The sequence below is a fragment of the Rousettus aegyptiacus genome, unplaced genomic scaffold, assembly GCF_014176215.1.
Source record: "Rousettus aegyptiacus isolate mRouAeg1 unplaced genomic scaffold, mRouAeg1.p scaffold_m13_p_6, whole genome shotgun sequence".
In the NCBI taxonomy this organism is placed as follows: domain Eukaryota; kingdom Metazoa; phylum Chordata; class Mammalia; order Chiroptera; family Pteropodidae; genus Rousettus; species Rousettus aegyptiacus.
The window spans coordinates 20,838,415-20,849,261 of NW_023416309.1; the positions used below are offsets into that span (position 1 = coordinate 20,838,415).

Below are 10,847 nucleotides of genomic sequence, written 5' to 3' on the forward strand. Positions count from 1 at the left end.
AGCAGACTTGGGAAAAACACTCCAATATTTTAAATGTGTCTTTCCAGTCGTTAATGGAAAGTGCCTGAGGCAGACACCTGTAAATTTGTATTCATAAATCCTTTCTTTATGTGGGTCATGGGAATGGGCATGTGACCTAGATCTGACGAGTTATCGCACTCAATACAGGGGTTGGTCTAAGAGGTGGACACATATCCAATAGGACAAATCAGTATCCCACTGGCCTGGCAACTGGGAAACTGGGAAACTCTGGCATCACAGGCTTTAAGGACCATATATGCCAATAGCTGCTGGGGTCCATCTTGCCACCACGCTGAGAACAAGAGCCTGACAATAAACCTAAGGGAAACAAATAAAGTTGAGAAATACAGACAGACAGGGTCCCAATTATTTCAGTAATAGTGTTTTAACCCTTAAATCCAGTACTACCAGTTTGAGTTGTGTTTCACTCATTTGCAACTGCTAGTGTTCAATAAATATTAGCTGTTAGTTTATCAATCCCCAAATATTCCATTGAATTCAGATTGAGAAGATATCTACAAAACACTAGATTCTTCACGATTGGAAAGTAGCAATCATATCTCTTCATCTTTGCAGTCTCAGTCCCTATAGAAATATATGAATGAATGAATAATAAAAGCATAATAAATAAACCCTTTGTCTATTCGATCAAATATGTCATCATATTATTTAATTAAGTGGGTAAATTTATAAAAGCAATAATGATAATTCCTTCAGGACACAGCATAGGTAAAGAAATAAAAAATTTTGTCAAATTAATGAGTAGAAGCAGTAGAGTAGCTTCCCCAAATTGTGATTTTTCTAGAGTTTCATTCTGAGCTTCCATTTTTTCCTGGGCCTGTTAAGATGCAGCTATGCTTATGTTCAAAATACATGGGATTAGAAATAGGCGTCTGGGAGAGTGATAGCAGCATTTGAATCAGCTGGGTTTATAGAAATGTATGTCTGTTTATTAGGACCAACCTATGGTCAGACCAGACCTGGGATGTAGGCCAGAGATAGAGTTAATAGATAATGTAGACAGAGCCAAATCTACTGGATCCAGGAATCTGGAAGAGAAAGTCAGCATAGGGTCTGGTGTATCAAGCCAAGGTGAAGGGAAGAAATGTGGGAAGTCCCTACTTTAAAGATGGTAGAAGCAGTTTAAATTAGAGTCAGAAGCTGTATTTAGGTAAGGAAGCAAGGTTGTGGGGGAGGTGGGATTAGTATCTAAGGTTCCAATAAAGCCAGATGGAAGCACTCTTAGAAGCAAATTCTGACCTGGAGGTTTGACAAAGTTCTCTGGTCTCACTTCAGGCACTGCAAACCAACTGTCCTCAGGCTGGATTTGGCCTATAGAAATATGTTGTTTGGTCTTCACTTTCTTTCTTTCTTTAAAACTTTTTTTTATACCTTTGCATTTGAATGTCATGAGCTGGGAATAATACTGGCTGCAGCAGGTACTGTTCTAAGCACTTGGCATATTTGAATCCATTAAATCCTCATAAGAACATTTGTTGAGTGCTTACAATATGCCAAGCACTATTCCAAGCACTTTAAGTGTATTAATTCATGAATGCTTTTAGCAATCTTATCCCCATATTACCCATGGGGAGGCATAGAGAATTGAATAATTTGCCTGGGCTCTCATAGCTAGGAAATAGTGGAGCCAGGATTTAAATGCGAGTATTAGCCTCAACGCTGCAGTTGCCTCCCCTGCCCCATCTTACACTCAGCCAAATCCACACTGATATTTTCTGGTTGGCCTTTGTCAGTATTGTGACCTCTGGTCTGCACAGTGGTATAACTAGGTTACCGATCTGAGAATGACCTGTCCCATGTATTAAGCAGCGTTCTCAGGGTGAAGCAGAACCCAGGGTCTCTGTGCTGGTGGTTGCAGTTGTGGGGCAGAAGCATCGCTATCACCGCACATGGGATACTTCACAGTTCTAACAGTCAACAAGCCTACTTGACACTTCAAGTGCAGAGCCTCACACAAGCAACAAAATAAAAAATAAATTGGACTTCACCAAAATTAAAATTAATTTCTGTACATCAAAAGACACTATCAAGAGAGTGAAAAACAATACACAGAATGAGAGAACATATTTGCAAATTATTATAGTAGATAAGGGATTAATATCGAGAATGCATAAATAACTTCCACAACATAACATTGAATGTCAACTCTAATTGAACCTCCACATTCAACAATAAAAAAAGAAACAACCTGATCAAAAGAATGGGCAAAAGATTTAAATAGACATTTCTCCAAAGAAGATATATAAATGGTTAGCAAGTACATGAAAAGATTCTCACCATCTCTAGCCATTAGGGTAATGTCAATTAAAATTACAATGAGATATTACTTCACATCCATTAGCATAGCTATTATCTAAAAGATGGAAAATAACAGGTATAGGTGAGGATGTGGAGAAATTGGAAGCCTTGTGCATTGTTGTTGGGAATGTAAAATGGTTTGGTGATTCTGCAAAATGTTAAAATAGAAATATCACATGACCCAGCAGTTTCACTTCTAGGTATATACCCAAAAGAAACAAAAGCAGAGACTCAAACAGAAACTTGTAGTCAATGTTTCTAGCAGCATTATTCACAATAACAAAAGGTTAGAAACAAGCCAAATTTCAATCAACACATAAATGGATTAACAAAATGTGGTGTATACATATAATTACTATTCTGCCTTAAAAAGGAATAAAATTCTGAAACATATTAAAACATGGATTAACCTTAAAAACATGTACTAAGTGAAATAAACCAGACACGAAAGGACAAATATTACATGATTCCATTTATATGAGGTAACTAGAATAGTCAAAAATTACAGAGACAGAAAGCAGGATAGAGGTCACCAAGGACTAAGGGGTGAAGGTTTTATCTGGGGGTGATGGGAGGAGTTGTTTAATGGGTACAGAGTTTCCACTTGGGGTTATAAAAAAGTTTTGGAAGTGACTAGTGGTGATGGTTGCACAACATTGCAATAATTGTGAATGTACTTAATGCCACTGAACTATACACCTAAAAATGGTTAAAATGGTAAATTTTATGTTATGTATAATTTACCACAATAAAAAAAATTTATTAAGCCTCAAAGAAGTACAAAAAGTCATACAAAAAATTCCTGTCCATTCAAAATCAAAAAAGTAAGGTTGGTAAGGGTCAGAGAAACAGGGAGAAGAGAATCTATCCGGTTAGCCAAAAAGTAGGAGGAAAAAACATTTAGGCAACAAATGATCAGCAAAAATTGATAAATCTTCAGGAAGTATGAACAAAACTTTTTTCCAAAAAGCAAAAAGCATTTTTAAAAACTTCCAGGAAAAATTAAATGCAATAATGCTTACCAACTAGATATATATTCACGAAGACATGTGCTGGGATAATAAAATAAATGCCCAAATTCTCAGCTATCAAAAGAGTGGAGTAGTGAAGTTAAAAAGTCCTTGTTTCATATGGATCTGAATGTATAATGAAGCCTAAACTTTTAATTACAGCCAAAGTCTGTCCAGAGTATCTGCAATGTCCTTGGGAACTTCCAATCCTTTCCAAAGGATCAACACAAACATTTTTAAATATAAGTCTACCATAAAACTATCCATTAGAGCAGCGGTCCCCAACTTTTTTGGCACCAAGGATCGGTTTCATGGAAGACAATTTTTCCATGGACCAGGAGGAGGGACGGTTTGGGAATGATTCAAGCTCATTACATTTATTGTGTACTTTATTTCTATTATTATTACATTGTAATATGTAATGAGATGGATGTTTTCCTGCAACTAGATGGTTTTATCTAGGGATGATGGGAGACAGTGACACCCAAAGTGTGTTGCTTATGTTCAGTCTACTCCATAATCTCATTTTGGTTTCTGTCACTGCAGAAAACCCTGCTTTACAAAGATAGGATGTGAGAAATGGAAGCAGGCTTTTCAGGGCTTTTGTGGCAATCTCAGGATATTTCTCCTTGACTTTAATACAGAACATATGGAGATTTGAATTTGACTCAAACATACTTTTTTTTTTAATGCCTATAACACCTGGTCTTCCTAGGTGGTCTCCCATCGAAGTACTAACCAGGCCTGACCCTGCTTAGCTTCTGAGATGAGACGGAATTGGGCCTGTTCAGGGTGGCATGGCTGTAGACTCAAACATACTTTTAAGGCCACCATCATTTGTAATCTCAAGTAATTGATCCCCTTCTAGCATGGACAAAGTCGATTCCCTTGGCTTATTCACAAATGGGTCGCTGTTCTATCCCACCTCAGTTTAAGGGTACTTTATGGTTGCGAAGTAATGCTCAAACTCTTTTGAAAACTGAGCTAGGTGATCATAAACCAGCTGGGAAAAGAAGGCCCTGGCTCAGTCTCTTTCAAAATCTCTGCTAATGTTTGAAATATGTCAAAAATCCCAATGTTCATTTGTTGCCCTCATAATTCCAGTTTGGCTCTGAATGTAGTCACTTTATCTGCTGACTTGAACACAGTTGTCGTTCTCCCCTGAAGTAATAGATGAAGTTAGTTGGTTAAGCAGGATGAATGTGTCATACAAGTAAACAAGTTTTTCAACCCATTCTATGTCATTGAAATGTGCTGCCAATGGTGATTGTTTTTCTAAAAGAAATCTCTGGAACAGCTTTCATAACTCAAAATCTCTGGCCAGTGATCTACTCTTAGAAAGCCATCTCACTTCTGTGTCTAAGAGAAGACGTGTGTGCTCTGCGTCCATCTCCTCACAGAGCTACGTGAACAGAAGTGAGTTAAGGGCATGTACTTTAATGTGATTGGTAATTTTAATCGCATCTTGTAAAGCATTGTTAAGTTCAGGTGACTTTTTTGGCTAGCCATCATCTCTATGGATGACAAAATATGTAGACTCACATTCAGAAGTGACTTCTTTGATCCAAGTAGTGAAACCAGAAAGCCATCCAACCATGGTGGCCTCTCCATCCGTGCATATACCAACACAAAACGACCAATTCAGCTTTCCTAATATGTAATCATTCAAAGACTTGAATAGTTCTGGAGTCGTGATGTTGATTGGTAACAAAAGTTCACGTAACATATCCTCATGCACATCCTCCTGAAAAATATATCCCACAAAAACAAGCATTGTTGCCTTGTTGTCAACACTGGTAGACTCAATATTCTGGATTATGTACCATGGTGACTCATTAATCCTCTCTAACAATTGTGCCTCAATATCCTCTGCTAGTTCATTAATCATCTAGTTATAGTGGTAGCTGAAAGAAGAAGAACACGTGCCACTTTTTGAACTGGAGCCTCTCCAAAAAGCTCATGGCAAATGTTCTTAGCAGCAAGCGGGATCATCTCTTCACCAATAGTAAAAGGCTTCTTAGTTTTAGCAACTAGCTCTCAGTGCAGACGCATTTGATGAAGTAGTGACCTTCGTTAATTGCTTCTGTTTTCATGTTCACATTTTTTTCTTTTGAAAAACTCTAAAGGCTTGTCTTTTAAGGCAGAGTTCTTGGTCTCCATGTAGCAAAGCAGTTTCGAAGGTTTCATTGCTTCATTGGATAACTGGTCACCACAAAGTATACATAGCGGGCTTGGAGAATGTGAATCACCTATTGCAATGAACTCTTAATTTAAGTAGGACTCTTGATATTTTCATTTAAATGCTGTTTTCTTTTTGTTAGCAGTCTTAGAGTCTTCTGCTATCTCATCGTTGGGTCTTTCCCCCCTTTTCAAAAAGCTCTCCAGTGACATTTATTTTTTACTCATTTTGACTAGGGTTAGCTTGTGAGCTTACCAAAACTGTGACTGCACTGTGTACAGTGCAGGAAAGAGGTGCAGAGGGAAGGAATAAATAAAATAATGGTCGAGCCATGTGCAGACTAAAATAAGTGTCAGATTCTGACTAAAAACCTGCCACCAGATGCAGCTGTACAGTTGAAGTGCATCAACTCACTTGCCACTATAAAACCTGCCACCAGGTGCAACTTAATTGCCACTTGTTACTCACTGATGGATAGGTTTTTGCTATGAGTCAAAGAAAATCAATCAATAAATAAATCGAGCAATTGATTTATTATGGTCTCTGTGCAGTCAAACCTCTCTGCTAATGTTAATCTGTATTTGCAGCTGCTCCCCAGTACTAGCATCACTGCCTCAGCTCCACCTCAGATCATTAGGCATTAAATTCTCATAGGAGCACCAACCCTATTGTGAACTGCGCATGCGAGGGATCTAGGTTGTGTGCTCCTTACGAGAATCTAGTGCTGATGATCTGAGGTGGAGCCAAGGTGGTGATGCTAGCGCTGGGGAGCAGCTGCAAAGACAAATGAGGCTTTGCTCGCTCACTCACCACTCACCTCCTACTGTGTTGCCCAGTTCGTAACAGGCCATGGACCGGTATCAGTCTGTGGCTTCAGGGTTGGGAACCCCTGCATTGGAGACTAGCGTATTTTAAATAAAATGACCGACAAACTCCACAATTGCACAGCAAGGTCATGAAACTATAATTACTCTGCAGTTCTGGCTCATCATTTGGAGCATTTTCCCAAACTTCCAACTTGGCCCACATTAGATTAACAGTGGTCATGAATCATCACAGCACAGGAATGTCAGTTTATTAAAAAGAAGACTAGATTCAATCCCAGGATGTACCATTGAGTCACTGGGTAACATTGGGCAAGTCACTCAACCTCTCCAAGCACCAATTTTCTTTGTGTGAAATGAAGAAATTGGAAGAAAAAATAATAATAACCTCTGAAGTCTCTTCAGCACACTATGAGTCACATTTTGTTCCATTTTTTTTCTTTTGATGACATCTTTTTGCTTCTCATTTCCAAGTATGTCAGCGTCCAAAATGAAAGATGCAGAGTTTCATAAACCTCTCATAAAAGTGCTACTCATTCAACCTCTCCAAACTTATTCTTTTCTTATCTCCCAGCTGCCTGCACCCAAAGACAATTAGCAAAATCTCTCTCCACTATATTTACTTGTACACATTACTCCAGCCCATCAAATATTTGAGCCTAATTTCACTTGCTTCTAAAAAATTTCAAAATTCTCTTGCACGAATAGTGTGCATAATCTTATTTTAAGAATAAGTTCTTCCTCCCTCCCGCCCCCCAAAAAAGCATAATTAAAAATGTTTGGGTTTTTTTTTCCATTAAAACAGGAAGGTGACATATGTATTAAAGAAGGATGCTAAATGAATGTAGATTTGATACAATGATTTCCAGCCAACTGCTGTCCTTTCTCTTCTGGCTTGATAGCTAATCACCAAAATACATTCCAGAGCTGTTCTCTCTCCTCATATATTTCATTTGAGAATGAATACATTTCTCTTTCAAGTTGCCCCATTTGGAAAAACCTAGATCTCATCAACAACAGCTTGAGAATAGAATTGAGAGGAGCAGAAAGGCAAGAAAGAAGTCTTAAAAGTTAAAATAATCTTTCTTCAGTCTAAGTTCAGAAAGGAAGTACTGGCTCTCCATATGCAGTCAGTCTGTACAAGGAAGATTCTATTCTTTTTTTTTTTTTTTTTTGGTATTAAGTAACCAAGCGATTTAGTAACATTAATAAGTCTTTAGTTGGTAATGTAACATCGAAACTCTATAGTTGACCTCTTTCCACTGGTACAACCACAAATCCTTGTTGAGCTGTTCCTATAGTCCTGGGCTGACATATCTAATACACCTGCCATGTTTCAGCTGAAATTCTCTCAATTTAGATGAGCATTGTGTTTGCAGAATTTAAAAAATAGGAAAACTCCAGGTTTTAATGGGTCCCCATTATACCAGCAACTATATTTTATATGAAATTTCTTAAATTTATATTACAATAACATTTTAAGTAATGAAGACTATGAAGCTAGATCTATGGAAATGGTATATGTGACCCAATCAAGTGAACCAAAGTGAAACCCAAGTGCCAATATGAATCCCACTAATTTAACTCATTCATTTATTCATCAAACACAGATTGAGTAATACCTCTATTCTAGGAACTGTGGGGGAATCTATAAACCTAATGATCATCACACCCCATGGCAGAATGCGAAAATGCTACTAGAGAGACATAACAACAATGCCCTCTTCCCCTGAGAGTGTATTGCAAAGATTCTATGACCTGAAAAATAGAAGTTGGATCATAGCTTCCTTTAACCTCTAACAAGTTTGGACCAGAGCAGGCCTTATGAGACCTTCAGCAGAAAGACAGATAATTAAGAACACTGGCATTCTCTCGGAGTGATACCAACATGGATATATGGCTGAAGGAGAAAGCTGAGCTTACCTCAAGACAGAGAGGACCTCAGGTTGTAGAGCCAGTCCACATCTGTTCAGCCCAGACCTACCATGGAATCCCAGAAGTGGGAGAAATGGGACACCTCAAGGAAGCCATTACTAAAATAGAGGGAAATGGAAAAGCACAAAAGAAGGCCTACAAATGAAATTTCCTCAACCTAAATCAGGAAAAGATGATCTAGCTCCCAAGAGCCCGCTCAATTCAAGCAGCATGGAGAAGGTGAAACACAAATAAACCATGAAATAAAGAGAAGACTCAATGAGAAGTGGGAAAAAAGGAAGGAATATCAACAGGAGCCCACAGTCCAGAAAATTCTGGTTAGAACTATGGGAAGAGATACCCATAGAAAGGAAAAATAGAACAGCCCAAATTGCTGAGTAACCAAGAGTTAAATAGCCAAAGGACATGATGACAGGAGGTGGATTTCCAAGTACACTAGGGACATATTTGAGCACACATACTCACTCATCATCAAGGACTAGAGAAGATGCAACTCAGTCTGAAGCCTGGTTTTCACTTTAGAGTTCACAAGGTGCTCTTGTGAAAAATTCTTCCACAGAGTTTCTTCACTTACCAAGTCAAATATATACCTTACGGACAGCCAGTAGGAGAAAGAAGTTTCAACAGGTACCAAGAGTGGCTTGAAAATCCAACTTCTAGAACCTCTAAGTGCAGAAGTCTCACATTTGGGAGATGAAAAGTAATTGGGCATAAAAGGATCCACCAGTTTGCTGTTTGTAATGTAAATAGAATGATGCTGGAAAGATGAAAGAACACAGAGAAGCCAGAAGCAGAAGTCTCAGAAGTACCAGGCATTAGGCAGAATTAACGCTGACAATGGAAGAGAAGCTTCCAAAATACCCTAAAGTCATAGACTTAAAGTTAGAGGAGGCCCCAAAATTAGAAGTTTCAAAAAATCTGCAATGCTTAGTTAGAGCCAGCATATGGACCTGAGACCATCTTGTCTATAAAAACATATGACAACAGTCCCCATAGGATGTAACCCCTTCACAGATGTTAGCTTTGACTCAATTCCATTTCCCCTGGGTACCCAGTAAAGTTATCCTTCACTCTTGTCAAAGTATAGTTTTCAAGGAGTTAAAAATGTAAGGATTCCTGTCAAGATGGCAGAGTAGGAAATCACTGTGTTTGCCTCCTCTCATGACCACATCAAAATTACAGCTAAACTCCAGAACAACCATCATTGAGAATCACCTGAAGTCTAGCTGAACAGAAATCCTACAACTAAGCAGCCACCTTGAGACTGGTAGGACGGGCAGAGATGCTGAATGGGCTGGTTGCCACACCCATGTGTGACAGTTAAATATCAGAAGGGATCCCTTGGTTGTGAAGTTCTCCCCATGAGGAGCAAGGGATATATGGAGATATATATATACTCTACTAAGACCAGGGACATAGCAGTCCTACCTAATACATATCAACAAACTCAGGGAGGCAGCCAAAATGGGGAGACAAATAAACATGTTCCCAGTGAAAAAAGAGAACAAATCTTCAAAAAAAAAAAAAAACTAAACAAAATAGAGACAAGCAATCTACCAGATGCAGAGTTCAAAACACTGCTTATAAGGATGCTGAATGAACTTAGGGGAAGATAGTTGAACTCAGTGAGAACTTCGACAAAGAGATAGAAAACATAAAAATGGAGATAGAAAACATAAAAAAGAACCAGTCAGAAATGAAGACTACAATAACTGAAATAAAACATAACTTAGGAGCTATCAACAATAAATTGGATGAAGCAGAGGATCCAAGCAGCAATTTAGAAGATAAGGTAGAAAGAAACACCCAACCAGAACAGCAAAAAAAAAAAAAAAATCTCCCCCCAAATGAGGATGGTTTAAGGGGCCTCTGAGACAACATCAAGCACACCAAAATTTGCGTCACATGGATACCAGAAGGAGAAGAGAGAGACAGACCAAGAATTGAAAACCTTGAAAAAATAATGAAGGGGACCTTCTATAATTTGCTGAAGGAAATAGACATACGAGCCAGGAAGCACAGAGTGTCCAAAACATGATGAACACAAAGACGCCCACACAGAAACATGTCATTAAAATGCCAAAGGTTAAAGACAAAGAAAAATCTTAAAAGCAACAAGAGAAAAGCGATTAGTTCTCTACAAGGGAGCTCCCATGAGACCGTAAGATGATTTGCAAACCAGAAGGGATTGGCACAAAATATTCAAAATAATGAAAAGCAAGGACCTACAACCAAGATTACTCTACACAGCAAGGCTATTATTTAGAATCAAAGGACAGATAAAGACAAGAAAAAGCTAAAGGAGTTCAATACCAAACTAGTATTATAAGAAACGTTAGGAGATTAGAAGCAGAAGAAGAAAGAAGAAGGAGAAGGATGAGGAAGTCAAAAATATGAATAATAAAATGGCAATAACTACATATCTATCAACAATTACTTTAAATGTAAGTGGATAAAATGCTCCAATCCAATCAAAAGACATAGGATAGCTTAATGGATAAGAAAACAAGACCCTCATATATGCTGCCTACAAGAAACTCACTTCAGCTTGAAAGACAT

The 10,847-nt window shown here is 38.2% G+C and overlaps 1 pseudogene; it reads right to left on the minus strand.

The window, feature by feature from the left end:
* Positions 1–4,040: 4,040 nt before the first annotated feature.
* On the minus strand, positions 4,041–4,159 carry LOC118604161 (annotated as a pseudogene).
* Between the last annotated feature and the right edge of the window lie 6,688 nt (positions 4,160–10,847).